Source organism: Stegodyphus dumicola, chromosome 5 (assembly GCF_044657685.1).
Source record: "Stegodyphus dumicola isolate Sdum_Otavi_A_Nest chromosome 5, ASM4465768v1".
Taxonomy (NCBI): domain Eukaryota; kingdom Metazoa; phylum Arthropoda; class Arachnida; order Araneae; family Eresidae; genus Stegodyphus; species Stegodyphus dumicola.
Window position 1 is genome coordinate 197640621 of NC_140772.1, and position 12165 is coordinate 197652785.

The following is a 12165-nucleotide window of genomic DNA, read 5'->3' on the forward strand; positions in this document are numbered from 1 at the left end:
TAGATGATGAACAACGTGAACATCCTATCTTGTATATAAGCAAAAAATTTACTAAGTTTGAAAAGAATTATTGTACTTCTGAAAAGGAGTGCGCTGCTGTCATCTACGCTATCAAGAAACTGCATTTTTATCTGGATGCTCAGCAAGAATTCTTGATTCAAACTGATCATAATCCTTTGGTCTGGCTACAATCAAACGCCAAATGTAACTCTAGATTGATGCGCTGGGCACGCTCATTACAACCTTATAATTTTAAGGTCATTCATCGCAAAGGATCTTTTCACAAGAACGTAGATGTTCTGAGTAGAATTAAGTAATGTAATAACTCTTAGTGTATGTAACTACGTTCAGAATTTATTTTATTATTTAATGTATGATCAACTGATGTATTTGAACGTTCTCTCTTTTTTTTTCCTTTTTAAATGTGGTGTAAAAGTATTTGTTTAAAACTTTAAATTTTTGACCTGAAATTTGGAAACTTATGAGAGAAGTTACCTTTTCTCTTTAAGCAAATGAGCAAGCCGAGCTTATTAAACTGTCAAATTTTACAGAACGTTTCCCTTCGGAAAAAGTCTCTCCGTTGGGGGGAGAGGTTGTAACAGCTTTAATATCGTTATTAATCTCTCGTGCATTTGAAATAGATGAATAATAAATAATGTACAGATTACTGGCAATATTGAAATGCAGGCTCGAGAGCTGCATGCATTTTCTCGCACGAAGCATGTAATTATTTTTTTAAAATAAGTTTATAGAATATGTTTTCTCTTGTTTGTATGTCGCCATTTTTGAGTGTTAAATAAAAGTTATTGCTGTGTTCCATCATTGGAGTTACTTTATTTCGCCAAAGAAGTATTACATCACCCTGTATATAAATTTAAGTTTGTTTTAATGTAACATAGAAAGAAGTATTTAACAATAGGAGTTTCTCTCAACCACAGCCAACTGATAATAAGAATACATGACATACTGGACTAAAAAAATATGTATAACATAGTACGTATTGAAAAATAAACGCATAGTAATTTGATTTAAAATAGTTTATTATCGGAAAAAATTAAGAGAATTTTATAGCAGAAAAAATGCCAAAATTCAATATGCGATAGATGAATAAATCATAAAAATTCGCGAAATTTTTACGGCGTGGGATTCATATTAACAATTTCGCAAATAATACATAAATAAAAATAAAGATGTAAATAACTTCGCAATTCTTCCAATACATAACAGTAATTATAAATATCTGATTACAGTCTGACATTAAATGAGTATATTATACACTTTTTTTTTTAATTAGCCAATCACATACTTTCGGAAAAAGATCATCTCTGGTATTCTAAAAGTCTAGTAAATCTTAGGTAAGACATATATAATTATATAGTAGGCATGAATTAGGACTAAAATAACTGATTGCGCAAATGATCTTCAAAATTAAAAATGTGAATTTAAAAAAAAAAAAAAAAAAAGTTTAAAAACAGCAATGATTTAGTTTTTATTTTTGCTTAATATTTCACGATAAAGAGCATGAGTCTCGTGTATTTGTAAGTACTACATTTTATTTCTCCTTTTTTTTCATCCACGGCCCTGCCCAGAACAGATTTTCAAATTTTCTATCAGTTCTTAAAATCAATCACAACAACAACTTTATTTTGGTGTTGATTTCAGATAAAATTCTATCGAATTCGAGGGCGATCAGACACGGTTCCTCTTCTACCGAAGGGGAAGGGAAAAAAAAAAAAAAAAAAAAAAAAAAACAAGCTCCATAATGCTTATGGCTAATTTCTTCGGAAATCCGTAGGTTCCCTGAGTTATGGTAGCTTTGGTAGGATACAGATTAAATATGGGTTATTGCAATTTCTCTTTAAAAGTTTGATTCCATGAAGCTTATTAAGTTTTTTTATCTTAATGGATACTTTAGAATCTTCAGTTATATTTAATAGTTGAATGTATATATTTTACAGAACTGGTTAATTAGTATTATATGTTAATAATTCTATACTTTCGTCTTGGAGTATTTTTGTATTACTGTATTTCTATGAAAATTCTTTAAGGATTTATATTTGAAGTTTATCTATTTCTAGTTTTAGAAAAAATGTTAAGCATATCTTGTGATTTTTATGTTTTCAGAGGATTATAATAAACAGGTTTTAAAGAGACAGCATTTTTTTAAACTGAATTGAGCTGAAATGAAGCTTCATTTTTGAGATATTTTTTGTTTGAATACCCAGGCATTAGAGAGGAATAACTTTCTAGTTACTTTATAAAAATCAGCAATTTACTTGGTTTCAAAATCTATGACCAGATTTACGGTTTAGAGGCTTTACTAATCCGTTGTTAACACATTTTGGTAATTGACAAGCTTAATTCCTATTATGAAAATTTTTTACATAACACCATCACCAGGAGGAAATGTAACATCCAAATTAGATGATGAAAATGTAATAAATTATTTTTCGTGAAAAAAATAAGAATGAAAAATTATATATGTTTAGTTTACTTTTATAATTAGTAGGGGTTGTTATTATTACAAGTAAATTTAATTTATTAATCACTTCAGAAGATTCAAGAGTTGTGATGTTTAAGTTACAATGTATTTTTGTCATTTTTAAAGCAAGGGTGGTATAATTTCTCCTTCATGTTCGAAAAATCTTGGATGACGAACGGTGTCTCAAGTAATGAATAGGTAAGTCGACAAAGAATAATTTTTAAAGGTATTCTGAGGTAACGACTAACCAGAATTAATATTCAGTCTTTTGGAAACACCATTTTAATATTCTCTATCACTTAACGTTTCACTGCCAAAGTCTAGCAAAATGTAAATTACAGGACCTTGAATTCAGCTTGGAGAAAATTATGGCCCGTCTGTGTTTCAGGCAGGGATTTTTGAGGGCTTTGACAGTGAGACAGATTTTGCTATCCGTGATATTGAGTCTAGGCAAAACCATCAGCTTGCTAGTTAATAATAAAAAAAAGGATTGATTTATTTACTTATCAATCAAAAGCACTCAGGGACTACCTGCCTTTCTTTCTTTCCACCGACAGGGAGGCAGCCGGTCCACTGGGTAGTTAGCATATAGGTCAAGTAGCCCCGCTGACGGAAATAACTTTGTCAACATAACACATTTATATATACATATTTTGCTCAAGACGAATGCTGGGGGCAGTGCAAACAAATGCTGGACGAGACGATAATGCAGTGATGGAAGAAGGGTGCTTTGCAGGTGAGAAGAACAATTTCACAATTTCAGTTACATATTTACAGAGTTATGGATAGGTGGTTACAAAAGACATCCGCAACGTGAAAAATAAATGAGTACAGTGCAATAGTATATGAGCAATTAACAAAGTGACTGATAAACATAAAAAGTAATGTCTAAAATAGGACTAAATACTAAATAGCAATACTAAAAATAATAAGAAGTAAATTACTAAAAAGCGAAATAATACATAAAATAAAAAAAAAAAATAAAAAAAAGGCAAAACAGTGAAAACAATACATAAACTAAGATGGACTACCTGCCTAATGGATGGGATTCCTTACTGGAGGAGTTTGTTATTTTGGATTTTCTACAGCATCTACTTTCGTTATTTTATCAGAGAGTGTTTGGTAGTGTAGACTGTTTGTTCCACAGTAGTTTAACCGGCAAAGATCTGTTGCTTGCCGCTATTTTATTCGTGAGAGGTTAATAAGAGGGAACTAAGGTTTAGACTAGGCTCAACAAATTTTTGCATTTTATATTTGATTTAATTTGAACTTGCTTAAAAATTAAACAGATTCTCTATTCGCAAGCCCGTGGCTTTTATTTATTTATTTATTTATTTATTTTCACTTTGTGTAACCATCTGGTCGAGGTGTTAATATATAATTTTATTTTTGATTTTAACTTGATTGCAGTCACTCCATATAAAAAATCAGACGGAACGAAAAGTTGTATGACAGTCTTTTACGGTTATCTGGAAGTTAAATAGTAGTTTAAAATTAATAACATTATCGTATAGATTTATTTATTCTCAGTCCTGTAAAAATGAACTCTCAAATCGAATAACTGGAGCAACTTCAAAAGTAGCAACCAAACGCAATGAATATGTCAGAAAATTTTATATGTCAAATGAAAACAAAAACATATCCTTTGAGATTTAAAAAATATCCCGATTTAAAATGCATGCGCTTATATTTTACACAATATAAAGTAAACAGCATTCGTAAAACAAGCTACGGATTACACAGGTTTAACCATGGGATGTGTTTATTATATACTTAACCAGGATATTATATACATAACCACGTTTATTATATGTAATAAAATAAAACATATATCATAAAAGTTATATATATGTATATTGCTTATATAACTTTAAATAAAAAATATAGATTCACTTTATTTTACAATTTTGGTTACGGGAAGTCACGGTTTAACTGCACAAAAATTTCCAACTATAAATTAGTTGCCACTTTTCGTATAATAAATAACCTCGGAAGGAAGGGGCTTTGTCGTGCTTCAAAAGCGAATATCCTCATACCATTACCTCAAGGGCAAAGTTTCATTCACAGACATACAAGTATCTCATACCTTTTTGCGATATCGCAGAAAAAACTCCCACGGAAATGCTTCCAATCGCCAATTGGTAAGAGCCGAGCCGACAACGAAATCCCAAGTATGAAGCACCTCCATGCACGGAACTAGTCCAAAGGAACCACGAAACAAGTTACAGTTGCTCACTGCGAACAATTAGAATCATTGCCATCAGCATCAAGGGAAGTCGCCACTACGTCGCCCTCGCAACCGGACCGTCCGAATGACGCTTCAGAGAAACGAAGCTAATTCGACATGGAGAGTACTATCGAGTTGAACGACAGAAATTACACGGAGAGGGAAAAACACGCATGAAACGTCTAATGACGTCATGGATTTACGATCTTGGTGAGTGGCACTCAAAAAGTGGCGCTGGTTTATTTTACTTCTTGTCTCCTTTCTCAGCCTCTGTAAACACACGCTTTCATTTTTATTATTATTAATATAATTTCTGATCCGCATTATCTTGGCCCGTTCCAAAGCATTCATTGTTTCTACGTCCATCTGCGCTTAAGAATTCCACTTCAGGAGCAACAAAACACAGACGCGCGATATCCAACCCTCTCCCCTCGTTCTATGCGGGAAAGCACCAAGAAGATATAAATCACGCCAACGAGGGAGAAATGAAAAATAAAAATAGTAATTCGCTCTTCAACGTAAATATTCAACTTCGTAAACGTAATACAAGGGCATGAAAATTTTTCGGTTGCAATACTGCGGCATAAAAATACACACATTTCTTCAAATGTGTTACTAAGTGCTGCAGATCGTTCCAGAATAAATCCTACATTAACAAAATTGCAAAGTGTTATTTACAAAAAGACCCTAAGAAAATGACAGTTACAAACATAATGACAATTTTTGTCATTACAAGTTACAGTATAAAAACAATTTTTGACCAAGGTACCGATAAATGCATGAAGAATGTGGATGAAGTGACCAGATTTTTTTTAAAGTGGGTTTGGAACAAAAAAATTTTGATGAGTTTATTAACATAAGTATTTTTCTATCGAATTTCAAAAAGTGGGGAATAAAGTATTCAGAATTTATTACATTCCAAAATACCACGTACAAAACTCACAGAATACCTTGTCTTCTTCAATTGGCTAGTTGAATTCTTTGCACTGTTCAGCAGCATTACATTTCGTAATAATTATAAATTTCAGAATTGTAAATAGTTTTTTTTTCCAGCTACTGATATATTATTTATCATCGAACTAGACTTTTAATCATCCTTTTCATGAATCTTGCGAGTTTCCTAATTCGTATATTATGAATATACAGTGGGTAAAAGAAGTATTGGCAATTGCCTATAATTGTTCATATTTCCTAACAGAGGAAATGCTTGACAATTTTAGCTGGACAAAACGAACATAGGAGGTAATAAACACACATATCTAATGAAACTTTCAATTTAATATGCCTTTTACACAAAACATACAACAAAAACGTTAATTTGCATGTCAAAGTATTGGTAAACTTCTAAGTGCTATACAAATTTTGTTATGTTGAAGACATGTGTTTAGACTGATAAGAAATTCTGTTAATATAAAGTCTGCAGTGCTACTTCAAAACTTTTAAAACGTTATTTTGCCAATACTGTGATAAACCTGCTTCGAAATCGAAGGAGTTTGATGTTAACGTTAAAAACGTGATTATTCAGCCCAGAAATTAGTGTTTAACTTATAATGCTATAGGATTACAACTGAACGTAAGTTTATTTACTATTAGAAGTGTTGTACAAAAGTTCAAAGAGACAAGACCGACGGAAAATAAGATTAGAAGTAGACGGGCCTCGAATATTTTCTGCAAGATAAAACGTGGCATTATCAAAGAGGTTAAGAAAAACCCTAAAATAAGTGCACCCTTCAGTTGGCCAAAGATGTTGCTAATACTTCGCATACATCTTTTAGTGCACAGACTATACAGAATGTTTGACATAGAGGAAGTTATCATGGAAAAGCAGCTATAAAGAAAATTTTGGCGATTTCATTTCAGAAATAAACAGGAGAAAGAGATTGGATTTTGCAAAATCTTATGTTAATTTATCAGACGAATTTTGGAACACATTTATTTTGTCCGACGAATCAAACTTTAACATTTTCGAGAGTGATGGACGACAATATGCGTGGAGAAAGCCTAACACCGAACTGGCAAAACAACATTTAACACTGACTTGAAAACATGTTGCGGTGAGCGTCGTAGTTTGGGGCTGTATGTCAGCACAAACGTAGTTGGTAACCTGTGCTTCATTGATGGTATTATGACAGCATATACGTACACTGATATATCGCGTCATAACATGAAATTCAGTGCCCAAAAACTTGGCTTAGGAGCATCATTTGTGTTTCAACAGAACAATGACCCTAAGGACACAGTGAACCTCACCTGGCATTAGTTACTCTATAACGCTCCTCGCCAGTTAAAGACACCGCCTCAATCGCCTGATATAAATTCAACTGAAAATGTATAGCATAAATTGGACCTAGAAGTCAAGAAACATAAAATTTCGTATAAAAATGAACTTAAGAGTATGCTCCTGCAAGAATGGCACAAAATTCTCAACAGGACTTTTTCGACAGGACCAACAGGACAGGTTTTCCCAACAGGACTTTGGTTTTTTCTATGAGAAATAGATTACAAGCTGTTATAAATGCAAGTAAAGGTATGAATACAAAGTATTAAATTTTGTTCCCACATTTTGCTGTATGATCTTGCCAATACTTTTTTGACATGCAAACTTACGTTTTGGCTGTATATTTTGTAGAAAAGGCATATTAAAACGAAACTTTATTGGATTTGTGTCTTTATTGCCTCCTGTGTTCATTATGTCCAGCTAAACTTGTCAAGCATTTCCTTTGGCAGCCAGATTGATCAATTGTAAGCAATTGGGAATACTTTTTTTACCCACTGTATTATTTTACGAGTGATCGCATTTCTATTCCAAACGCATAAAAACAAGTTCATGACTACACGTAGCGGAACTGGCGAAGTTCAGGCAAACTATTCGCAAAATCAAAGAATATTTCCAAAATATGGGTTACATCCTAAAAAAAAAAATATTGCACGTTTGATCATCTTATTAATATGGAGAATCGCTTCACCGCATATTATGATAATATTTTTAAACGTATTTGGCAGTTTAATGTAAAATAACGATCATTATTAAGCAAAATAAATTAAAGGTAATCCAACATCAGGTACTCGACTCAGGTAATCCAATATAATACACCTTTACCCCTTTTCTTTGTTCTAGGTGGGGGTGTTATTACAGTTACCGCTCATGAAATAAACAATTATTATTATTACTGAGCAAGTGTTCACGCCCGTACATCCTCCCAGCATATGTCAAGCGTCAACAGTATACACTGACTACCAATAAGTATTTGGACACCTATGCAAATGACGATATCTGCGGTCCTAAGGTACGTCACGGACTCCGCCGGTATATATCGTGTAGGAAACAGCATCGGCTTTAGTCGCATGCAAGATGCCTCGCAGTTCGGAGCTCTCTGATTTCGAGAAAGGTATAATTATCGGGTATCACAAATGTGGCCGATCCTTAAGGGACATATCTAGCGATCTGAAGTACTCAAAATCGACAGTGGCCTATGTGATTAAGAAGTGGAAGGTGAGCGGTGATTGTCGGAATGTGCCCCGAGTCGACACACCAACGAAACTGGGAGATAGAGACCGACGAGTGCTGTCTAGAGAAATTCGGAAGAACCGCATCCAACCGATGGCCCTCATCCGCGAGGAGTTTCAATAGGCATCCGGGAGTATTGATTCAATGAATACCATCCGTAAGGAAGCACATCTGCTTGGTTTTCATGGTCGTGCTGCTGCCCATAAGCCTTTGATCACAAAGTCCAACCGCGCTGCTCGGTTAATGTGGTGCAAAGCACATCGAAATTGGACCATAGATCAGTGGAAACCGGTTTCTTTGGAGTGACGAATCAAGGTTCACCCTTTACCGTTCGGATGGCAGGGTCTGGGTCTGGCGTCTACCTGGAGAACGTCTCCTGCCAGAATGCATTGTGCCAACAGACAAGTTCGGCGAAGGTAGAATTATGGTCTGGGGGTGTTTCTCCTGGTATGGGCTGGGACCCTAGGTCCCCATTCATGGTAAGCTCAACTCCGATGCCTACTGCACTATTTTAGATGACAATGTGCTTCCTACGTTGTGGCAGTTTTACGGTTTGAACCCCTGTTACTTTCAGGACGACAATGCCAGTTGTCATGTTTCGACGTTAACCAAAGCTTGGTATGGTGCCAATGCAGTTCACCGAATGGATTGGCCTGCCCAGAGTTCAGACCTGAACCCTATCGAGAACCTCTGGGACGAGTTGCATCGCCGAATTCAGGGGTGCACTACCCGTGCAAAATCGGTGAAGGAACTTCTATGTCTTCTACAAGCCGAGTGGAAGAAAATACCACTAGCTGTCATACAAAGACTTGTGGAAAGTATACCCCGGAGGGTCAACGCTGTAATTACTTCTCGTGGAGGCTCTACCAACTATTGATTTTGAATAAAATTAGTTTTTTTTTTTCTATCACAGATGTCCAAATACTTATTGGTAGTCAGTGTATATTATAGGGTTCTACTCACTTATTTAACTAAGTTGGTGCTATGGAGGTTGTCAGGCGATTTATAGCTCCGTTTATTAAAAGAATTAAGTTTAAACAAGCCTTTCTTCTTTAAAACTTTCAATGCAATAAATGCACGACTTGCTCTAAGAGAATAATCTCTACAGATTGCGGAATTCAACTAACATAAAATTGAAAATAATTTAAACGTATCTCATTTACATCCATGTAACGGCTTACAAAATATAGACGTGATAATACAGCTAGAATAATAATTTAACGTAAAACCTTATAGCGTTAAGCTTACGACCGTAACTACGTTTGATGAGTACAGAAGGCTCGGAAGAAATGCATTTCATGGTTTTAAGATATAATTTTGAATATTATTTAGATGCTTCATATGTTTCAATTTAAAAAACAAAGTGCTTGGAGAAAGATGATTAAAGCGAATTCAACTGGAATTCTTGGTCTGATTTTGCACAGCCTATGCCTGATGCTACAGGTTCAAAATCTGAAAGAAAGAAAAAGTCTCTTCAAACACTGCCAAATTTAACAATGGCTGTCCTCTTCCGAAGTTAAAATCTTACTTTTACCTACTTTTGACGATTTGGATTTAAAGATTATTATTCTATTATGCAAAGAACACTGGGGTTACCTGACTAAAGGAATATATCTTTACACTACACATAGAAAAACCATAAATACGCCCATGCAGTTAGCCCACTTGAAGGGGAATGGAATCCCGAATCTTGGTTAAGTTACATGAAATACCGCAAAGCTCAGAAGAGTGATCTAAACGAAGGACTGCCTTTGTGGCAGGCTTTCTAAGATAAACTGGCTAGTATTCACTTACACACGAGAAAAAACAACAATGCGGCCACTCCCTTCACCTGGAATCGAACTCCGAGTATTCAGCTGTCTTGGTTGCGTTGCTGGTGGGGCAGAGTCTGGAGCAAATTATAAAAGTTCTAATGGCCGAAAGGTCTTATCCATTAGAAGGCTGCATCAAGAAAATGCAATTCAAGGAATGATAGACACGAGGCTTCTCGTAAAGTATTCAATTCCAAACTATGGACCAGCAGTAGAAGGAATAGAGTACAATACTAAACACCGATAATGTGTTCTTTCAAAACTAGATTTTTTTTAACGAAGTCAGCTGTGGACCATTAAGGATTTAAATCACGTAGTCTATTGTTTTGATTTTTTCATAACTTTTTTTTTTTTTTTAATTTTTTATTTATTATTTATTTTTTATTTTTTTTTTTAATTTCGATATTTCTACTTCTGTTAGTACTATTCCAAGTCTTCTATTAGTACTATCCATCTATTCTGTTATCAGAATCCTGCAGATATACACATACTTGCGTGTTACACTTCATAGTACAAACGACATGCGCTAAATTATGCACCAAGAGCTGTTTTTCGAATGACGTAAGCTTGTTGTCACAAGCAAAGACTAAATAAAAATATATTTAACTGTGAACTATTAATACGTTAAATGTATACTAATCTACGCCATCTATATTACACCAGAGCAGTGGTCTCAGACTCAAACTGCATGCGAGTGGAATGCACGATCTATAAGCAGCTAATTACTCAGAAATTTTTTTAAAAAGATAAAAACACAATTTTAACAAAATTAAACATTTTTTAGTTAAATTTTAAATTTTATTGACTAAATAAACAGCGCAACAACAAAATGAACATTTTCACGAATAATAACGCAAAGGCGAAACGGATAACAACGCAAAGGAAAATTTAAAAATTTATATTTATTTTATCTCTGGCATCTAAAGGTTGGCACTTGGGCGGGGGGGATATCGGTTACATTTGTAATTCAAATGTGCTGATGTACTGAGAGCTAAATATTAAATTTTCAGACTGATATTTATTTCATATAATTTTAATATGTTGAATTAATCACTAAATAACTTACTAGAACTAAAAATAACCATTTAAAAACTTCCCATGTTGGACAAAACTTTAAAATAGATTATTACAAAGTATTCTCTTTTATTTATTAAATTTTTTTCGATATATACAGAAGAAATACATACACCTGAATGCAAATGCTTATAAATTTCTTTATTTCTTGTTACAACTTGAGACTTTATGGCGTTTCTATTCTGATAAAGCCTCAAAGAAAAAGTTATTGAAATCTGTATCTATAAAACTTTGAATAAGATTTATATCACAATGTAAACTAATTAGTTCTATTTGTAGATTTTTTGATGCGTTATTCATGTTCGTTTTTAACGATGATGTGAATGTGTAATGTAAAATGTATGACTAATGTAAAATCGGACTAAAATCATTAAAACATTTAAATCTCTTTTTCAAATTCTTGTCGTAATAAAGCTATTTTTCATGCATAATCTTGATACTTTTCATTTGATATAATATGGCAAGATTTAAGTCTCCAGTTATGTTTCCCCTTTAATACAATTATGCATATAAGAAATGAGTTTAATCTTTCGTTGCAGGTCTTTCTTTGATATATTTAAATGGTCGGTAACAAAAATGCCAACCACTCAGGTCGCCTAGAAGAATGAATACAATGAACAGTGCCAAATACAACACATTAAACAGTTCATTCTCGTCGAGCACATAAACTCATTCAACACACATCTCTATGTCTCTAAAACTGCAAACGATGTATTTACAACAAATACATAATTGAAATGCATTTGCGGGCCATGTAAAATTGCTTCACAAACATGTAGAGTGTTAAAAATGCAGGTGCCGGTGGTGATTACATCGTGGCCTCCTCTGTGTGTTACACAGACATAACCCCTATCATGATGTGATAAATCTACAGCTGAAATCAGCGACGACTCCAGCATTTTTTAACGTTATTCTCTCAGCAGAGGTATCAGAGGTGGCCGAGTGTTTAAGAACGCTGAGTTCTACCTGCGTTTGATCTCAACGGGCAGGCTGCATGGTTGGCTTTCGGCATGTGTAATATAAATACGAGACAATTTCCCTTAAAAATCCCCCACGAAAGATA

General features: G+C 34.1%; 1 protein-coding gene across 4 annotated transcripts in view; it reads right to left on the reverse strand.

Annotated features, from left to right (window-relative positions):
* Ptpmeg (protein tyrosine phosphatase Meg) overlaps window positions 1–12165 on the reverse strand; it is a 205052-nt gene that overhangs the window by 71724 nt on the left and 121163 nt on the right. The window lies entirely within an intron of this gene.